The sequence below is a fragment of the Choristoneura fumiferana genome, chromosome 6, assembly GCF_025370935.1.
Source record: "Choristoneura fumiferana chromosome 6, NRCan_CFum_1, whole genome shotgun sequence".
NCBI classification, from domain to species: Eukaryota; Metazoa; Arthropoda; class Insecta; order Lepidoptera; family Tortricidae; genus Choristoneura; species Choristoneura fumiferana.
In genome coordinates this window covers 6,697,288-6,706,655 of record NC_133477.1, presented here as the reverse complement: position 1 = coordinate 6,706,655, position 9,368 = coordinate 6,697,288, and positions in this window count along the sequence as shown.

Genomic DNA, 9,368 nt, shown 5'->3' with positions numbered 1-9,368 from the left:
TCTTTTGCCACATTGAGTTTTATATGTTTTGTATGTTAATATATCAGAAACACTGATCTGCGCTCCAGAACTCAAATTGTCGATGTGGGAATGAAGACCGCCAAATTAAAATGGGACTGGGCGGGACACGTCTGCCGCATGCGTCCGGATCGCTGGGCCAAAGTAATCACCGATTGGGTTCCATGCGACGGGCACCGGAGCATAGGCAGACCTAGGAGGAGATGGCGGGACGACCTGGACCGATTCCAGTCAGATTGGCAAGAGCTGGCCAAGAGTAGAGACGAGTGGAATAAGAAAGGGGAGGCTGTTGCCCTGCAGTGGGACACATTATAAGTTAGTTAAAAAAAAATGTTAATATAATTCCCACTAATATTATAAATGCGTTTTTTTTTAAATTTGTCTGAGTTTCGGGGAAGGAAATACAATACAATATAATGACTCTTTATTGTACCCCACAAATAGTAAGCGATACAGAAAACAGGTACACATAAAGGAAAATTGCAAGACATAGGGTAGTTTTATCCCGGGAAATTGCATAATTCCCTCGGGATAGCGATAAACGAATTCTACGCGGACGGAGTTGCGTGAGCTAGTGTTAGTAATATTGTTATTAACTTTAGCGACATTTTTTAAGGTGAAAGCGAGTTTCGTCGCGGTTGTTTTAAGCTATGTTTGATAAAAATCGGTTCGGCCGTTTTAGAGATATTGAACTTTGAAATGACAATGTCATAAATAATTATAAGTAAATATTTTAATAGATAGACATTCTATACCGTTACAGGATGTCATGTACCTACCGTCTTGTAAAACTACCATCCAATAATGTAATGAGCATGAATTTGAATGAATAAATATGAATATGAATATGAATATGTCGGGGATTCTTAAACTTTTATAAGTTGACTAGCGACCCGCCCCGGCTTTGCACGGGCAAAATAAAAAAAACCTAGTGACAGACAGACAGACGGACAGTGGAGTCTTAGTAATAGGGTCCCGTTTTTATTACCCTTTGGGCACAGAACTCTAAAAAGGTCTCTATCCTAGGGCACTTCACGCACATTTTTCAGCTCTATTTCCCAAAAACTACATCCGACCCGCACGAAGCCGGGGCGCGTCAACGTAGATTAAATGCATTTTTTGGTTAGATTGATATTTTTAAATTCCTAAATATAATATCTTTTGAATGGAATACAGCGGCCGTGGTAAAAGTAGACAGAACAGAAGCGTATCACGTTCGTTCAGCTGCGCTAGTTTTTCGAACTACACAGACTAGTGAATATACTGACTACTAGATACTGGTTACTAGATAGTTCTGCAGGTGGTAGGTCCTTGTGCAAGGTCCGCCCGGATTGCTACCACCATCTTGATCGCTAATCCTGCCGTGAAGCAGCAGTGCTTGCACTGTTGTGTTTCGGCGTGGAGAGTAAGACAGCCGGTGAAATTACTGGCACTTGAGGTATCCCATCTTAGGCCTCTAGGTTGGCAACGCATCTGCTATACCCCTGGTATTGCAGATGTTTATGGGCGGTGGTGATAGCTCTTACCATCAGGAGACCCACTTGCTCGTTTGCCATCCAGTCGAATAAAAAATAGTTATTTGTGTCACAAGGGAGTAAAATGGTGTATTTACGGCGAGGGCGTACATTGAATCCAGAATGTAGCGAAGGATTCTACAATAGAATCCTGAGCGTAATGAGGGATTCAAGTGTTAACGCCCAAGATGAAAATAATTTTGCTCCCGAGTGGCTCATACAACTTTTCAAACCGAGCATTAAGAAATTGAAAAACCTTGAAAAATAAATCTAAATCTTATTAAAGAACAACCAGCATAGAAAATGGTGTGGCTATACAATTATCAAGTTCAAAAAATGGCATTTGCAATAAAACACTTAGAAAAGCCTTAAACAGAAAAGATGCACTTTGCTCCCTCTCGTCAGGGAGGAAAAGTTACTTTTCTGAAGGAGAGGTGTAAAAAAAAAATATTCCGTTAATTTATCTTTAACTTATTCTTAATTGTTGTCGTTGTAGTGGCAAAGGGGAAATAAATACATTCTATTCCATATGATGTCTTATAGCTGTCTGCCTATTACGATTCTTGAAAAAAGCCCTGTGACAGACAGACCGAGAGCTACAATAAACCCGTAAAAAAAAAGAAAACTACATAATAACAGCATTTTTTTCACCAGTGCGCCTTCGTAATAAAATAAGGTATCATAAACACGTGCTAACGTGTGTTAGCTGCATATAGCTTGTATAAGCAGGTGTCTTAAACATAAATAAAGCGACTATATGGCTTAAATCCCTTTATGAGCGCCAAGCCCCCGCCGCGTCGCTGACAGTCTTACAAAGAGATATTGGTTCCAACTCAAAGGCTTAACTTTTATTAAATTTAATCTAATGAAATACTGTGTTTTATATAAGGATAGTACTGAACAGATGGCGTATAAGTATTTAACATTATTTGGCATTTATAAAAACCTTGTAAAAATCTGAGTATAATAAAATGAGATTGTGATTTAAAATTTTGATTTAATTTTTTATTTTCATTTTATTTAGGCACTTGCTGAGAGAAAAGTATCGATATGAACAATCCTGTGGATTCAATTATTTGAAATATTTTTTAGGGAATGTACTATCTACATAAACTATTTATTGTACAAATTAAAAAAAAAACGCAATACGTTGACATAATTTTTAAAGGCGAACTTATCTTTTTAAGGGTTCTATACCAGTAAACTATAACCAGTGTTTTTGCAGGTGGTAGGACCTTGTGCAAGGTCCGCCCGGATTGCTACCACCATCTTGCTCGCTAATCCTGCCGTGAAGCAGCAGTGCTTGCACTGTTGTGTTTCGGCGTGGAGAGTAAGACAGCCGGTGAAATTACTGGCACTTGAGGTATCCCATCTTAGGCCTCTAGGTTGGCAACGCATCTGCAATTCCCCTGGTTTGCAGATGTTTATGGGCGGTGGTGATCTCTTACCATCAGGAGACCCTCTTGCTCGTTTGCCATCCAGTCGTATAAAAAAAAAAAAAAGTAAAACTTTGAGTGGATGAGAGAAGCATTTAGATATGTGTCTTTCATTCAGACTCACAAAATTTGAGTGATTGGAGGACTGGAGTTGGAGTGTAGCAAACTTTGTTTTTGCTCTGTGGTAGCAAATGACGCAAACCTTGTTACAGTACAAAGTGCCACTGGACGACACAGTTCCACACAAACATCGCGCAATAAAATTGTCTACGACACTCAAAAAGTGTTTGTTCTCATCAACGACTCTTGAAAGACACAATTTTGTCTCCTCAACGTTCGATACTCTGGCGTCTAAAATGTTAAAATTCTTTACATTGGTCGATACGTCATATTCTCGCAAACATTCTGGGGGCTACTACGACATTCGATAATCGAAGTTCGAGTTTTCTCGTCCCGCTGACGTTAATATTATTTGTTACGAGAGTGAGAGGGACGGTAACGAAACTAACTTCGATTTTCGAATTTCATAGTAGCCCCTCATGATTGTAAATACTCTACCATGGCCATGGCCATGATGTAATCTAACCTTGAATTGTACTAAAATTATCACAGAAACTTCCTTGTGTACTTATATATTAAATTACCGCTAGAATTGTCCCGCGGCTTTTCACGTGTAAACCATTAGGATCTTATCACACTAGCGATTTGTAGGCGAGTTGGCTGCGTATAGCGCCAAAAACGCCATATTGTAGACTCTCTTGCAGTAATAATAGGGCGTCTTCGGCGCTATACGCAGCAAACCCGCTGCGCGCTCGCCTCGCTTTCAACTCGCCCGCAAATCGCTAGTGCGATAAGGCCTTATAGCAGTTGGATTAAAATTCCGGGATTTGATTAAATTCGATGGAAAGTCCCAAAAATTACATGGTGCTACATTAACGTTATATTATTCTAAGCCTAACGTGGGATTTCAAGATTAAATCGCGATCCCGTTGGAATATCGGGATAAAACGTAGCCTATGTGTTATTCCATACGTTCAGCTATCTAAGAGAGAAAGCCGTACTTTGGATGAAATTTGGTGTACCCTCGTAGATAGGAGTATACACCAAATTTCATCCAAAGCCGTACAGCCATTTTACCATGAAGGACACATAATTTAACGACAAACAATACATACTCACAAACTTTCGCATTTATAATATTAGATAGTAGGATTAAAGAACTAATAATAATAATATTTTAGAAATCTATTCATCATCCCAGCCTATATACGTCCCACTGCTGGGCACAGGCCTCCTCTCAGAACAAGAGGGCTTGGGCCATAGTTCCCACGCGGGCCCAGTGCGGATTGGGAACTTCACACGCACCATTGAATTGCTTCGCAGGTTTGTGCAGGTTTCCTCACGATGTTTTCCTTCACCGCAAAGCTCGTGGTAAATTTCAAATGTAATTCCGCACATGAATTTGGAAAAACTCAGAGGTGCGAGCCGGGGTTTGAACCCACGACCCATCTAAAAACCTAACCCTCTAAATCTAAAATCCCTCGAAATCTATTACCCAATACTAATATTTGCATGCTAGAACTGGCTAAGTGTGTGCTAATTAACCCTTAGATTAAGACCATTGTAATCCACACTTAAAGCGAATAAATGAATATGAACTATAACGAATTGCTTTGCTCACCCGCGACCTTACGATAGTTATGTCTATGCAATAAATGTGTGTTAACGCAGCTCCTCCACCTCCTGGCTATCGTAACGTCACGGGTGAGCAAAGTAATTCATACTAATAATAAAAATGCGAAAGCGTGTGTGTTTGTCCATATTTCACGTCGAAACGGAGCGACGGATCGACGTGATTTTTGGCATAGAGGGAGGGAACGCGAGGGCGGGCGAAGCCGCGGGCAAAAGCTAGTTGTTTATAGTTCGTTCATATTGACCTCCGCAATGTAGTTACCGCCTGATTCAGTAAATTATTAGTAGAAATGCCAACTGTAAAGCCTGACCAGAAATATAATTATGGCTACTCTACTCGCCATGTTGCGGAATTTCATTGGAACTAATTTCTTACACTGGCAATAATTTTAATTGCCACTAAACAAAAAGTTGAAGTTGAAGTTGTATAATAAAGTACTGAAAAAAAACGCTTATGGGAATGAAACTATTTCACAACAAAACCTTTCCAAATTAACATCAGAGCTAACAGGTAAACGTCGTCGACAAGTCAAGATGTCATTGTTCAGACTATATTGAACTATTGCCATATAAATAAGAACAATAGCGCCCTCTTGACAATAGTCATATATTTTTGGTTTACCTTTACGCTCTATTAGAAAGAACATTTATTTTTAAACGCAAAGCTCTACAGATGTACTTAAACAAAAGCGTTCTAACCGAACACACCCACGCCAATTAAACAGCATTTCAATGCATTCCCAATCAATATAACAATATCAATAGAAGCAGTGGCAGCCCTCGCGCTGTGGCGGGGCGCAGCGGGCGGCGGGGCGGCGGGGGGCCGGTGGTTTAGTATGAACTGCCGCGTAGGGTTGCCACGATCGATTGACCTTCAATAGATTTTGTTTATTGAGTTGTTTGAGTGTGAAGTTGATATATTTGGGTGGTGGGAGTCAGTGTAGGAAAAAAGGAGGTTCGATTTACATTTTTTTATTATGCCCAGTCCCAGCCCAGTAGGGAAGCTTCGTAGTGTCTTTTCGTCCAAATTACCGCAGTGTTTGAAGTCAAAAGTCTTTGACCAGTGTGTGTTGCCAGTGATGACATACGGATCTGAGACGTGGGCGCTAACGATGGGCCTCATGAGAAAACTCAAAGTCACTCAGAGGGCTATGGAGAGGGCTATGCTCGGGTTTCTCTGCGGGATAGAATTAGAAATGATGATATCCGCAGTAGAACTAAGGTTACCGACATAGCCCGAAGAATTGCGAAACTAAAGTGGCAGTGGGCGGGGCACATTGCTCGCAGGACGGATGGCCGATGGGGCCAGAAGGTTCTCGAATGGCGTCCGCGGACCGGGAGACGAGCTGTCGGTAGGCCTCCAACAAGATGGAGCGACGACTTGGTTAAGATCGCGGGATCGCGGTGGATGCGGAAAGCACAAGACCGGTCTGAGTGGAGAGCCTATGTCCAGCAGTGGACGTCTTTCGGCTGACATGATGATGATGATGATTATGCCCAGTCTACAAGTTAACAAATGTTTAAAATGCAAATTGCCAATCGCAATCTCGACGTGGTTGCATATTATTTGGATAATTTTATACTGGCCGTTTTTTCTTTAGTTTTTCTTTTCTTACGGACTTACTGACTAGAATTACTGACTTAAATCGAGAATTACTGACCTGGCAAAACAAAAAATATACTTTTTTAAATAAATTGTTACCTAAACCTATTTTCAAGTGTATAATGCTTTAAACTAACTTTTAAAATGAATGGGGTGTCTAAGGTTTTCATTTTAATAACACCGGCACCGGCAGATAATAAATAAAAATAAAAATAAAAAACAAGTATAAGTAACCTTCTTTTTTTGAAATCAGTACAAAAGTGAAACCGAATATGATGTCTTTTTTATAAACAAACCGAACCCCAACTATAGGTAGTTAAACTTCATTACGAAGTGGACTAGGGCACCAACAAATGTCACCAGAAGTGTCAAATTACGCCACAGATTGTAGTAATCTATACTAAATAGGCATTAACTGTCCGCTTTACCCTAAATCTTATGAAGAATAAACACAATTTACAGTACAGGGTTACATTTTAAATTTGATACTACATAAATTACTATTTCAAGATCACTTAAGGCTAGACAATATTATAATCATTAATCACATTACAACTCATTTATTGAAATGTGTTATAATTAATTTAGTCATCACAAACTAAATTTATGGAAACCACAAATTCAATCAAATTAATTTTAACAAATGAGTTACATTATAGATTTCAATTCTACTCGCATAACAGAGCTACTTTTGTTCTGCTACTTTTTAAAAATATGATGACTGTTCATTTCATTTTAATCATACAAGTTAAATGCAAAATAAGTTTAAGCCGTGGTGACCTATCGCCTCTCAAACAGAGGGTCGTGGGTTCAAACCCCGGCTCGCACCTCTGAAATTTTCGAAATTCATGTGCGGAGTTACATTTGAAATTTACCACGAGCTTTGCGGTGAAGAAAACACCGAGAGGAAACCTGCACAAACCTGCGAAGCAATTCAATGGTGTTGTGAAGTTCCCAATCCGCACTGGGCCCGCGTGGGAACTATGGCCCAAACCCTCTCATTCTGAGAGGAGGCCGTGCCCTGCAGTGAGACGTATATTGGCTGGGATGATGATGATGAAGTTAAATGTAATTTTCAAATGCGGTACAATACTAATTTGACGGCACATTGATAATTTTTTATCTTAGAGATGTCAAATAAATGTCAAAAATTATTTCAATGCCCCCGTACCAAGAGACAGCGATAACACTGCCATGTCCGATACACTGATTTAACAATATTAAACTTTAAGGCTCAATAAATGATCTATATTTTACAAAACAAAAGTAGCTAGTAGTAAGTAGCCCCATGGCCAGACACCTTTAGTTTCAGCACTTAAAATGTTCATTTATTCAAATTTCGCCCTTTGGGGTATAACTATTAAATACTTATATGAGTTCAGTACATTCTATACAGATTTTGCTAAATTTGTTTTGTCACTCGGATGTACGGAACCCTGAAAAGTCCTATTACCAACCTTTGGCCAATTCTTATTATCCACAAACAAATTAAACTAACCGCGGTCACTATCCACTCGAGCGCATTGAACTTCCATCATCCTGCCTCTTTCTAACCCTTACAATATAAGATATACCCCTCTCATCACAATCCGCTACCATTTATATTTGAAGTGGCACTTAGACCAGAAATCCGTCTCGCTCTATCTTGTTAGTTGTTGTATCGTGTGTCTCGTTTCTCGAGCAGGATGCAACCTGAGTTTCCTTTGTGAATGGTTTAATGAATTCACGTTTACATTCGGTCAGTAAAGGGTTGCTTTTGATGGTTTGAAATGTTTTGCTTTCAGTCGAATGTTTTTAAAGGTAATTGAAGCTGGTTTGAAAAGCATTACTTTATTTCAAAGAGTGGGCGGTGAAGGAAAAAATGTTTGGGATTTGGTATTACACCTAAAGTAAACTAGTCATTACCCGCGACTCTGTCCGCGTCTATAAAAACTATCCTATGTCCTTCCCCGGGACTCAAGCTATATGTATACCGAATATCATCTAAATCCGATCAGCGGTTTAGAAGTGACGAAGTAACAAACAGTCAAACAGACGTACAAACTCACGCATTTATAATATTAGTGGGATAATGATAAACTGCCTTTTCGCATCAATATTATTCCCAAATTTATGAATAAATTTTGGTTTGTTTTTGCGTACCTTGACTTTAACGAAGCTCGATATTTCGGCACAGCTACATGCGCCATGGTGGTCACGCACGAGACGATATTGGGCTTCGTTAAAATCAAGGTACCATCAGCCAAATATGTGGTCTACCACCCTAAAGTTGATAATCGTTTGCATGTCACAAAACAATAATGCCAATAGACGTGTCTGTCAACTTGAAAGTTCGACTTTAGCGACATATTCATTTGATAGGAACTTGTTTAAAACTTGGTAGACCACTTATTTGGCTGATGGTACGCGGAACAAAACCCGAATATTATTCATAATATAAGTTTTTGGTTAAAATTTCTCTTTTAATATAAGCTTTTTTGCTGACTGTACTTTTTGTTGACTGTACTTGTATCGTCACCCAAACTACATTTGCATACCAAACTTCAAGTCGATGCAATTAACCGTTGAAAAGTCTCGTCCTATGGAGACGATCCTGGCCGGACTACCAGGATGTCACTACCAGATTATTGTATGGTCACATAAAGTATACCAAATTTCAAGTCAATCCAACTACTGGAAGTTGGTCGAATTTAACTTGCAAGATTTGATTACAAGCAGACAGATAAGCTGACAGACAGACAACGGACAGATGAAACTAAATAAAAGCTTGTAATAATTAGTAATGACCGCGAGTCTAAAATTATTCCCAAATGTTTTATTTCCCAACTCTCAATTTTCTCCGAAGCCAAACATTTTTCTCAGTTTATTTTTTTATGGTTTTACAAACCACAGTAGATTAAGTTAAGGTTTTGTGAGCATGACACAAGAGACTTGTAGCAAACATATTCAATGAGGTTCACAAGGTATGAAGAAATCCTTCAAAATTTCCACGGGATATGGAATGAGATAGAACCATAGAGCTAGGGTATATTAGAGCTTCTTGGTTGCAACAATAAAATAAGTTAACTTAGCTGTAACCACAGCTTTAAAAAAATTAAAACCTCC